Source organism: Passer domesticus, chromosome 1 (genome assembly GCF_036417665.1).
Source record: "Passer domesticus isolate bPasDom1 chromosome 1, bPasDom1.hap1, whole genome shotgun sequence".
Lineage (NCBI taxonomy): Eukaryota > Metazoa > Chordata > Aves > Passeriformes > Passeridae > Passer > Passer domesticus.
The window spans coordinates 138,308,054-138,320,668 of NC_087474.1; the positions used below are offsets into that span (position 1 = coordinate 138,308,054).

The 12,615-nt window shown below is 38.3% G+C and overlaps 1 long non-coding RNA gene across 3 annotated transcripts in view; it reads left to right on the forward strand.

Moving 5' to 3' along the window:
- The window catches only part of LOC135282450 (uncharacterized), an 80,495-nt gene that overhangs the window by 4,615 nt on the left and 63,265 nt on the right, over positions 1-12,615 (forward strand). For all 3 annotated transcript variants that reach the window (XR_010348616.1, XR_010348615.1, XR_010348614.1), the window contains 2 exons: positions 4,271-4,341; positions 5,957-9,727. This is a non-coding gene — a long non-coding RNA (uncharacterized LOC135282450). The remainder of the gene's footprint in view (positions 1-4,270; positions 4,342-5,956; positions 9,728-12,615) is intronic.

A 12,615-nucleotide genomic window follows, 5' to 3' on the forward strand; every position in this document is an offset into this window, starting at 1 on the left:
CATCTCCCAGCAGAGGGCATTGCAGAATGACATTACCATTTTTCAGAAATCTGGCAGAAGGTAAACTGAACTTCAAGGGGTTGTTTGGCCAGTCTAAAATTTATTTTCATGACCTCCACTGGAAGAGTAGATCATTAGTCATTTAAAACCAAAAGATGCTGCTAGCAAACTGTAGCTGGAAGATAAAAAGAATTTTTCCTTGCACTCTAGAAAACCCTGATGCCTGAAAGAGAAAGCAAATGCCAGAAAGCATTTGTTCCTCAGTTTCTCTATCACACAATTTGTTTTCGTTTTTTAGATGACACTGTAGGCTGAATTGCAAAGACTTGTTTCAGGTTCAGATCCTCTTGACATTCTGTAAAAAAAAATAATAAACTGCTTCCTATAAAGAATAAATGCAAAATTAAAATGATAATGATGTGAGCAGCAAGGAGAAGACAGAAAGTTCAACATTTGCGGTAGATGTGGATAGCAGGCATAATTTAAAATCATGGAGGTAAGAAAGGAGATTTTTCAAAATACTGGGGTGTGTCATGTATCAAACCAAGAAGCTCAGGGTACCCTGAGCAGTGCATAGCCTTCAATGCAGGCTTCTCTCTTCCCTGCCATCTTCCCTGAGCCATGACACATCAGGAACACATTCAGGGGCAGATGGGGCAGTGTCTATTATGCAGACAGGTCTTCTGACCCTGTCTCCATATTCTGGCTGGTTCTGTCACGTAACAGTTGTGCCAATCCACCTTCTGGAGGCAGTGTGCATGGATTTAATGAGCAAGGTTGACTCTGAGCAGGTTGACTCCATAACGCAGGCATCCTGTGAAGTCTTTATCTACAGGCAGTGTTCAGTCCAGCTTATTGTGTGGTCACCCAGCAAAGAGAGTGGGCACATGCTTTGGCAGAGAAGAGTGAGGGATTGAGGGCAGGAGAGGCTGAGAAATGTGTGGAGCTAACAGTTCTCTTGGTTAGCATTTGTTCTTTGGCAGGTCACAAGAGGATCCCGTGTGTTTGAAAGTAGTCATTGCAGTTTTACAGGTGGAGAAACTGAGTTACTCAGGTGATTGTAGCCTGCCCAGGCTCATTAGATAAAATCAGGATAGAAGTATTAAGAGCACACCCGTCTCTCATGTTCATAAAGTTTCAGCTTTGCTGTGCACTCACTCATGTCTATATGCTACAGTGAGAAACACTTCCAAGTCAAAGAAGTCCAGGTGGGCAAGAGTTAAAGAGCAAATTCCACCACCTTGATCCTTGATAACATTCTCACTCAGATCAGTTTACAGTGTTAAAACCAAAGGGACTTGAACAGAGGAAAGGTCTTGAATCTGAATTTCTATGAGTGATATTGAGGGAGTGATTGGGGTATTTTATACATACCCTAAAAATGCCTAATAGGCATTCAGCTCTGGAGCACTTGAAAGGACTGTAACCTTTCCTACAGTTTAACAACACATTTCTCCATAAAACTAACTTGAGAGAAATTCCCTGCATTCCCACACTGAACACTTAGCAGTCTTTTCAAACTTATGTTATTGCAGTAAATATAGCTTATAACCATAAAATTAAGGTTATGTAGACTTGTAATTTTTTATTTTATGCTAGCTCTGTGGGCCACTAGCAATTTCTACAGAGGTTACTGTCCTGACGTCTGCAATGAATTACATGAGTGAACTAAGAAGAAACAAAACTCAGAAGAGTAAGAAGCAGAAAACAACCCAACATATTGGGTGTTTAAGGGGAGAAGGACAAACGAAAGGAACTTCTGATACTTTAGCATTTCAATTTAAGATAGTTCTTTGTGCTGTACAGGGAACTTGCTAGTGTACATAACTGTGATTGCACTCAGGAGCTGTTTAATGGCTATGGAATTACTCAAAAAAGGGTGATAGATCTTAAAAATAACAAGTAGTGTTTTCTTGGAATGCTACCAATGAGATTCTGATAACCTGTGCCAAGTGAAGCTCTGATGAACAAAATTTAGATGATTTTTACTGTGATGTATTAAACAAAATTTGTTTCCATCTAGCACCATCCTTGCAATTTATGTTACAGGTTGATAGTGAAGTTACAGAACCTCTGGTTTCTACAGAAAATGGGCTCTGCTTTTATTATGTGGTTTTACAGTGCCTAGAAAACCTTTGGCTTTCCAATAATGTAACTGTAAACTAAAACCTTAAAAAGATAGTTAGCTTTTCTTTTTCCAGTAGTGACTGTATACTGACTGTAGAGTCAAAGTACCTCAGCTTTTGAGTTCCTGAACAGAAATTCTTTAAGGTCCGCTGCCTTTAAGGAACTAGGTGATCAGAAATTTTTGTAAATTCGCCCGCTCTATGGCAGATTTTTTACCTCCCACTACTTCTGTTGTCTTGAAAATTTTGAAGGCCAAGAACCACCTAATGAACAGCCTTGTTTTTCGTGATAGCTCAGTTTATTGTAAATCTGTGATTACAAGCATTTGGACAGCATGGAAATTGGATGCATCTTTAGTGGCTCAGGCCCTTAGCTAAAAGAAATACAGCCACAGCAGGAGGGGGCTAAGGAAAGGAGCAATTAATTTAGTTTTCCAATAGTATTGCAACAACATGGGCATCATAATTTAAAAGCCTTTGGAACAGTCTTCTTAATTTCCTCTTATCCCATTCCCTCAACTTCTTGTCTTGGTCTGGCTTTTGTTCACTTCATGCAGCCTGCCAGGCCAAGCCAGGGCTGCCTGAACCCAACCAGTTGGTCCCTGACGTAATCCCGAGTGGTGACCTGGGAGGCCGACCTCACCATTTGCCGGGCGGAAAAGGACCCACTTGGTTTTAAAGTGCTGGCTCTGTTTTGTGAAGAGCTGGCAAAGTATGTTTTCCTTTTTACTTTTATAGCTTGTTCCAAAGTCCGTGGAGAATACACAGCTGGCTGGCAATACCACAGCTAATTCCATGGCTGCAGAGTCTTAAAAAGCCTCTGGTGGTGATGCTCAGAAGGAAAGCACAGGAGTAGTGTGCACTATGAAATACGTGTGCTGCCTACAGACCTTCGTGCTCTCCACAAATGCACAGCATTAGTGAGGTGTTTCATTAATCTGTGATGGAAGTAAAGCAGATGTTTCTCTAGATAGCAAGTTCTAAGTGCTCCTGAACTGTGTCAATTCTGCTTTTACCCCCCTGCTTCTTGCTGTCTGTGTCTAATGCTACTGAAAGTGAATGACAATTCCAAACCTGTTTTACAGTTTGGAAATTCCTTGTGTCAGGGAGAGAGAAAGCTGTTCTTTTGAAACTCTAAATATTCAGGTTCCAAATGAATTAGTATTTTTCTCTTGTTCAGTTGTTTATTGATGATAGTTCTATTTTCTCTAGAATATCTATTTTTATGGCCTTCCTTTTTCCTTCTTGATGTCTGTGGCTTTGCAAGTAGTCTGGAAAAGTCTGCAGGACAAAAAAGAATACAAATTTACTGAAATTTCATCTAAATCATAACCCAGAAAAGCAGCAAGTAGAGAAATAAATAGTAATAACCATTTTGGAACTAATCTCATCTCTCTCTTCTGATTAAGGGAAATTGCAAACATAATGCATGTCTCTGTAGTAGCAATCCCAAGGACAATAGTATGAAACGTGGCAACTAGACAGGTCTCCCAAACACTTCCTGGTAGCTAGGATGAGGTAGTTTGTATTTTCCTGTTGTTGAGGAAAGTCACCCACCCAGTCTTTACACAATGGCTGCCTGTGTGCACTGACGTGAATTATCTTACTGTGACCATTACACTGCTCATCACCTTCAGTCAGCTAAATGTCAGCATGTCTTAATAACATTAAAAAATCAGGATGTCTGCAGCTGAGGCTCACACTTCAGTTAGATTTATGTCTCCAAACGCAGAAGATCTACTTTATGTTCTTAGAGGAGCAGGACAGTTCCAGCTCTCAGGACAAGATCCCTAAAACCTCAAAGGAATGTATCAGTCCATTGTTTCTTTCACAGGTTGTGTTTGCTTCTTCTTTTGTGACTCCCCATTCCCAAATCCTAGAGATTAGTGCTCTTACTGAAGGTATGAAAAATCCATGCTCAGTTCCCTCCCCTGCTCCCATTTTGGGAAAAGGATTTTTCTCCTTTTTGAAGAGGTGTTCTTAGTTCCTCTTGTGGTGCAGAAAAAAGCCCCAAAACTCACTGGCTACCATTTAATGTTTTTTAGTTGTTACATTAATGAAATTGCCTTTGATGTGTTCTTAGGAATTTCTGCAGTGTGTTTCCAGAGTGTTTAGAGTGATTTTTTTTTTTTTTTTCATTGCAGAATTAATGGATAGGAAAACATCTTCATTTGCCTTGGAGCAGAGACTGGAACATGAGTCCCACTTTTTCCAGGTGAGTTTCCCAGCAGGATACACAGCCATGTTTCTGTGATTTTCACCTGAGAGCCTGGAGTTGTGCCTTGTGGTTAGGGCAGGGAGCTTGAACCTTTCAGGTAGAGAAGGGAACTGCTCAAGTGCTCTATCCAGTAGGCTTCTGCATAAGACACTGGTGCTAGAATCTCTGTACTATAGCTTTTCAAACACCATAATGATCTCTAGCTTGCTCCTGAAAGGGTTTCAAGAGTTAGTCTAGAGCTCTTAACCTCAAAAGTGTGTTCTGCAGCACACGGAAAGAAGCTTCAGTTTGGGGTGGAAGGAGGCTGCTAACACCCTATTGTTACCCATGTTTCATGTTAGCTAGCTCTAGATTTATGTCCTCTTGGTGCTGAGGGTATTGGGCCCCATTCCTGGGATTTCTGACTCAATCTGCACATGTGGGGAGGGCTGGTTTCTATTTCACCACCAATAATTCAGGCAGTGTGGCTCTTGGCACTTGGTCCTTTTTTCTTGCATTATCAGAACTACACAGTTGCCTGGTGGTGTGACTCTGGGTTGCTTGAGACTAGAGTTCATCTATGCAGCTGTTCATGTCTATCTCAATGGTTGGGATTAATTAATCTCTTTTCTTTCTACCATTTATCTGGGGAATAGACTTGGGAGGAGATCCAGCTCCATAATATTTTTATTTGTAGGTAATCCAAGTTTTAAATATTAGTTATGTACAAGGCATAACCAGGTACTCATTCCATGGGTACTGCCTAAGTCCATCCTGAAACAGATATCCAAGGCTTCTCTGAGGCTTTTCCAGTTGTCTCTGGCACAGTGTATGGTAGAAATCTTTTTCTAGAAATCAATTCTAGACTGGAATTGGCAATGGGATAAATAAATACAGTGTAGTCCATGACTGAGGCAAAGAATGGTGTTAGATCATTACCTTAATCAAATATTTTATCTGCAGCTTCTCTGAGTGGATCATATGATGGGTAGTGGTTATTTGTGGTCAGTGGGTCATTTGTTTGGTGCTTTGGCAAAAAGATGAGGGGCAGAGAAGAGGGAGGAATGAGGAGAGCAGCAGATACCTTGATGAGGGGGAACACATTCACAAAGTAGTGGAGGAGGCACCTGGGCTTGACTGGTGCTTGCTGACTTCACCACAGGCTACATTTATCCAAAAACTAAGGAGGGGAGTTTAATAAAAAACATGAGATTATTTGCTTTTTGTTGGAGACCAATGTGTGAGCAGTTGTCTATGCCTACTACCCAAGCACAAAGCTCCTGTGTGATTATAAAGAGAGGTTGTTAATACACTTTTAAGTTTGCTTCTATTATTTGTTTTTACAAATGTCCATGGTATGTCCATCATGGGAAAACCAAGACTAGCCTAAGAAAGCTGAGCTGCAAAAGCAAAGTCTTCCTATGAATGTAAAATGGAGTTTTATAAAATCATGTGTTTTATAATCTTTATGAATTGTGACTGGTTTCCAGACTGAAAAAAAGTAAATTATAGTATCTGCAAAACTGCACCTGCAGCAAGGCTGTATAGTGCTGATGAAAAATGTGTATTATGGATTATTACAGTTTTGGGTTTTTTTGGTGTTTGTCTTATTTTGGTTTTTTTTTTTTTTTAGGTCATGGATTTTTCCATTATTTATGGCAATTCCTTAAGGACAGCACTGGAGTCTTGAGTGTTAAATGTGTTCATATGCTCTGGGGTACCTGCATGCAATTTAAATGGAAAAGAAGATAAGTGTTTGAGAAGATTGAGCTCTACAGCCACTGGAAATTGGAAGGAGAGAAATTTTTACAGCTAGATGTCACAGTTAAATCTTAATTACAATCATACTGGTATAAATCCCATGTAACTCCACGGGGAGCTTAGCAAGGTCCTGACCACACTGCTGCTGAATTAAACACAGCTTGTGCCCAGCATGTTGCAAGCCACCCTTTGGTGGAAATAGCCTTGGTGGATGTAGGCAGGTCCAGGCAAGTTCACAGGCAGTATCCCAATTGTCTTTTATAGCACTATTTTCTGGTGCCCTGCTGGAGTTCCTGGTAACCAGAAAGCTTAATAAAAAGCTGTGGTACATCTCTAGAAAATGAAGATCTAAGAGAAAAATGTCACTAATGAAAATGCTGAAGAAACGTGATACTAAGATTAAAAAATGCCATTAGTCAGGTTGCCACTGTCTAAGTAGTGCTGTAATGACCCTTGGAAAAAAATTAATAGAGATTTCTGAAGACATTGCAGGAACTAGTAAATAGAACATTTCATGGGTTATGTTTTCTCCTTTGTGTGCATATAGTCAGGGAAGAATATACCACATAGGAAAATTAGTGTGCCTAACATACTTCACATCATGGCTATCCCTGCCGTGCTTTCCATAGTTTAAAATTGTGTTCTGTGGACTTACAGTATTTTCTTTGATTTGCTGCCAATATTTGCTTAAGCAAATTGAAGAGCTCGTACTATACTAGGGTAGAAAGAGTGATAAATTGCAAAAATGCAGTAAATGTTAAAGCCACAATTTTAAGCAGAAATCTGAAGAAATTGCTCTTATGGCTTATAACATTAACAGATTGAAAGGAAAACACATGATCACGTAATACAGTAAGTGAAAGCTTATGATGGAGGATACAGGTTAAATCTTTTTTGCTACATTTAAGGAGAGTTTGAAGTACTTTTTACCTGGTTCCCTGAATCACAGTTCATTACTGTTCAAAACAAAGGCTTTGATTCCCAGATATTGTGTTCAAATGTGAGAACTCAGATGCTAAAATCTTCCTTTAAAAAAGTGCTTACAGCTCCACTGTTGACTTCAGGATAGAATTTGGTCCATTGTAGTTCTTTTATCTATTTTCTTTTTAAGAAATTTTTGCTGCTTTTGTTTATTTCTGCATGTGTGGAGAAAACCATTGCAGGAACTCTATTTTCAGAGCCATAAGGTACACAGTACGGAGCAGAACTAAATCCTGACTTGGTGCATTCTAGTTTTGCTGCACTGCAAATAGAGGTTTAGATACTAGTTTTACAGTTTCTGGTAATCTCTTGAAATTCAAAAAAGGAGATGCATGATCAATCATTATGGACAGGATGCACTGTTTTATGAAGTATAACAATCAAAAAATAGAAAAGTGGCATGTATTCTGTCTCTGACTAATACTTGATTTGTACTTGTCTGATTTGTTTCTACGTACCATGTATTTATAGTAGTTAATCTGAAGATATGTATGCTACTTAGATCACTTTAAAGTCAGGTGAATACTGTACAAAAATATTTAGAAATTCTAATTCCAACAAAAGAAGGAGCTCAGTGAGGTACAGAGCTAATGAAGTCTCATATTCCCTTGCTTTGTTACTTTTAGGAACCTTGGATATTTGACTGAAGCTGTCATTTCAATTAGATGAAGTTCTCACATCTTTTAATGATTTCCCTTAAGATGGGGATACCTAATTACTTTTATTGAAAGGCTGTTAATGGAAAGTAGGCCTCATCACAGATACTTATTATATATTTGTACAAATTTTTGTATTTTGTATGAAGTACGTGTTGGGAACAGACAACAGTAGAAAAGAGGGAAGAATGAAATCTCTTTGATCATTTCCAGTGATGTGAGAATTAGGGAATATTGTCCCCAGGTGGGGTAAAACCAAATACAGCCCTGGAAGAGTAAATAGCATGTAACACATAGTGAAAGAAAGAACTGAAGTGAATCATTTAAGAACATCTAAACAGCTGAAATATGTTCACTGACACTGTTATTTGAACAGTTGTGAATAACAACCAGATTAATTGAAGTCAAAGTTTCTCCATAATAATTCAGAAAGAGAACAAAAGGCTTAGTCTACTAAATAAAACATTTGCTATGCAAAGCTTGCCCAGTTCTAGTTCGTATATTGTAAAAGGATGTTGGCTTAAGATATGCTTTATTACCAAACTCAGATAAGGACACAGGGAAATGCTGCCTGAGGACTTCATTAAAGGAGCTATGGACTAGGAGATCTAAGAGTGTTCAATAGTTGAAATGAAGGTATTTTTACAACTTTATGACTCTAGAGTAATAAGCAAGGATGTAACCAGTGGAACCTGGGGGAGGAGGCAGACAGAGGAAAATAAATGTAAGACAGAGTGCCAAAAGATAAAACATCTTGTGGCAAACTTATTTTGACTTTTTAAATTGGAGCAATGAACTACTATGGACAGTCCCTCCTTTCCACCATTATGCATTGACTTCCACCCCATTTTCCATTGGTAGCCCTCTGTGTCAGTAGACACAGATCAGCTCTGGGTTTTAAATGGCCCTGGCACATTATGAGATCTCACCTGATTCAGGTCTGTGAGTTTCCTCAAAGCAAACCCCTGCTGTTCCTCCTGCAGCAGACAAGTTATCCCTGTGATAACTTCCTCAAGGTTATGTTGACCTTAACTAGTGAGTCAAGTGGATAATATCCTTGTGGGAAGAGAAGACTAAGTGAGACTTTCCACTTCTTTCACATGCAGCAATTTTAAGAATTACAGGGTGTAACTGGAAAGGGATTGTGGGATTGTCCTGAAAATTGCAGTCCTTTGAAAAGGAAGCTTTATTAATTTTTAGTCATATAAATGCCATTCACCTTTGCAAATTTTAGGCATCTTCTTGGACATTGCTAGGAGTCCCATATGCTTAGGCAGGTTGCTAATTTTACCTAAGGTAAGGCAGTTTCTCACATGGAACAGCTGGCAGAAATCACAATCAACAATGAGATAGGTACATCTTTATTGATGGGAACTGTCAGAAGAAGAAGAAGGAGAAGGGTTTCCACTAAACAAGAATCTTTAAAGATTTATTTTATAAATTTCTCCTTAGTTCTCTTCTACTTTTTTCTTTAATTCAGGGGTTCCTGAATTCCCTTTAATGCTGGATGGTGAATTCAACACACAGGGTTTCATGCTAACCAGGATACCTGAAGGACTGTAATAAGTGGAGAAGTTTTTTGCTCAAAGATAGATTTGTATCTTTATTTGCACTTTATTTTTGTGGCTAACTTGAATATTAGCTTCTCCAGTTCCTCTTCATACTGTCCAAATTATCCATGCTTACTTATTGTACTTTTGCAGTTACTGGTCTACTTTCAGCCATTAAAGGCTGAAAAGGACCAAGGTGAACACAGATTCATGGAATGAAATATTCTGTTTAGTTTCAGATTCCAGATTACATCTTCTCCCTGGCCCTGCATCCAAGACTTTCATAGAAAGTGACTTCATGGTACTGAGGACCAGGCAAATTTGAGGAGAAAACAAGTTGGTCAAATGAAAGAAGAAAAAGACCCCAAACATGCTAAATCCTAAAACAGTCCTGCCAAAAATCCAAAGCAAAGCACAAACTGAGTAACACTGGAACTGCTCTGTGACCTTTCACAGGTGGGAGTTGAGGAATTAAGGAAACCTTAGAAAACTGAGGTCATGTCTGCTCAGCCTAGACATTAAAGATCCCGTGGTGCTTTACATACTAGGAGAGGATTTACCCTCATGTTCTGACCAAAATATAACCTTTTTTCCAGAAAAAAAGGATCATCCATACTCTGATTAGAGTCTCTTCTCCATCCTGGAAGTGTCTGCATTTTGATGTAAACACATAAACAACTTGTGCCTTTGTGTAAACACACAAATAGGTGTACACAGCGAGACTTGAGTATTGAAGAGGGCTTTGCACACAAAAGCAAATTTCCCATGTTTGTACAGAGTGTGAAAGGCTTATGGTCATGACCTGGGGAGGTATGTTCCCTTGGAAAGGGAAGAATTTGGGGATTGTTTTTTAGATAATTTTCATTATTTATTATTAGTGTAGAGGGATGGCCAGCAGTGCAAGCAACATCATGGGACAGCTGTTGGGCTTGATTGGGCAAACATTCTCCTTTTACACATTAGGGCAGTCCTTTTGACTTCATCAGAACTGTTAGGAGTATTGGTGATATTTACCAATATTAAATTTAATTTGGGAAAATAATTTAGGTGAGAAAAATAAATTGTAAATATACAGGTAAACTTGCAAGAATATTTGCAGACCATAGATTTGATTTATAATTAGTGTTTGCCAAGTTCTGTGCTAATGGGTCAGAATTTGTCCCTCCTATTTCCTAATTAAAAAAAAAAATCCCAAAGCAATTTCTGTCATCTTTTAAAGCACTTTGACTCTAGGGATCAAAATAACTCTGACTTCTGCACTAAGTTATACCAGAGAATAATTTTTGTTGTACTGTAGCACAGACTTTGAATAGTTGCTGTTTCAATACAAAAATAAAAACCATTCGCTTAATGTGTAATTAATAGTTTGGCATTTCCCTAAGGCTTTACCCAGGACCCCTTCTGTTTCTGTTTTGTATTACTGAACTCCCCTGCTAAATATTTCCAGATCATATAGATTTAGATAAGACATGTTCCAGAACTTATAACATTTTTTATTTTGACTTTTACAGTATTTATTAGTGTAATGAAAATAATACTTTGACAAGTCCCCAAATAAATGGTAATATTCACCCCTGGATAGCTGAGTGAAATGTTCAGTGCCATGGGTTATTTAACTGTGTTTACATTACAGACATAAAAGATATGATAAAAATATTAGTGCAGATCCGTTAAAAGCTTGTGACCCTCTCCTCTGACCAAGGTGTTGAGCCTGTAGTTTGGGAAGCACTGGAGTACATTGGCAGACATGAGAAATGCCACAGGGCTCTCTTGGGAATACAAAGAGACCACAGGATTGGGACTTAACCTTGTAAGTGCTTTGTGGCATTCTCTGGGACCACTCTTACCTGCTTCTATGCATAATAAAAAGGTGTATGAGGAATAATTTGGTGAAAAATATGTGACTCAGAAATTGAATAGCTGGGAAAATATCCAAAATTGTCAAATATCAACACCCCAATTATGATAAATTGATATGAACTTCTGCATTCCTAGAGAGAGAGAATTTTACCCGTACTCACCAATATGTGTGAAGTTATTGAAGCCACTTTTATACTTAGTATTTTATGAATGAAAACTACTTCTGATAAGCATAAAAAAGGCCATTTCTGTGTAACAGATTGTGTGCTTAAGGCCTGTAAAAACCTTAAAGGTGACCTTTGTCTTCTTTGTACAACTTTTAACATACTTTTGACCCTATTAAAAAATTAAGGAGCCTTTGGAATCTAGGCTGGATTTTGGGATGTGTGTGCATACAAAAAGAAGGGCTTTATAGAGCTCTTTGGCCCAAATGAATGCATTTTCTCCTTTATGTGGCAGATCCCAATTTATAGTTCCCTGGCTGTGTCATCTTACCATAGTTCTTTTCCTGGTGGATGTGAGTCAGGTGGTTTTTACCTCCACAGCATTTGGTCACCCACACAGACTTACAAGTTAGTTTTTAAAAAGAGAAACATCAGTTCAAAACCAAGAGCTGATGAGTCTCTGTTAGAGAATATTTAAAATGACATTTCAGCAATTATGAAAACCAGTATTCCTTTTGCTAAATGAAAAGTTTCAACATAAAAAATAGTTTTTCCATTTTTTAATCCTAGGCATAAAATGTTTCCAAACATCAGAAAAACTCCTAAGTTTATGCTTTTTACAAAGTTCAGTTGTTCAATACATTTATTCCTTGTCTAAAAATTGTGTAAATGGCACCATGTTTGCTACATGAGCAAGGCTGAGAGGCACAAAGGTGTTTCCCTGACAAAAATACTTAAGTAACTTGAAATTCTTTTTCTCCTCTTGGTTCTTCCAGAATAGACCACACTGAATGTCTGTTCACATTTTCATTTCTTTGCAGCATGCCCACTTTTTCATTGACACATCCACAGAGTTGGCTGTGATTTTTTAATGTGAAGCTTCATAATTGGAAGAAATTCCTTCTTGCCAATCTTTTTCCAATACATGCTTTCATGTGTCCATAAAGGGTATGTATTTGACTGCACAAACGCATGGAGAAATTTGAGATTAATTCGACATTAATTCAGTGCACACCTTACTGTTTTTTCAACATAAGGAAGAGTGATCAGTTTTTGTTTGGTATCACTGTACACATATTGTCTGACACCATCTGGGAATGATCATCACATCTATGACTGGAAATGCCATGTTTTTATTCTTTCCTATATGAGTGTGAAATGTCATATGCTGGTCCACACATTACCTCAACCCTTTGCAAATAGATTATTTTTATAACAGCTCTGCAGAGCTCTGTCTCTTTGCAAAAGCCATGCACCTTGCAAATTAATTGGATCTGAATGTAATGAATCTGAAAAGAAATTAGCTAACTCTCAACTTTA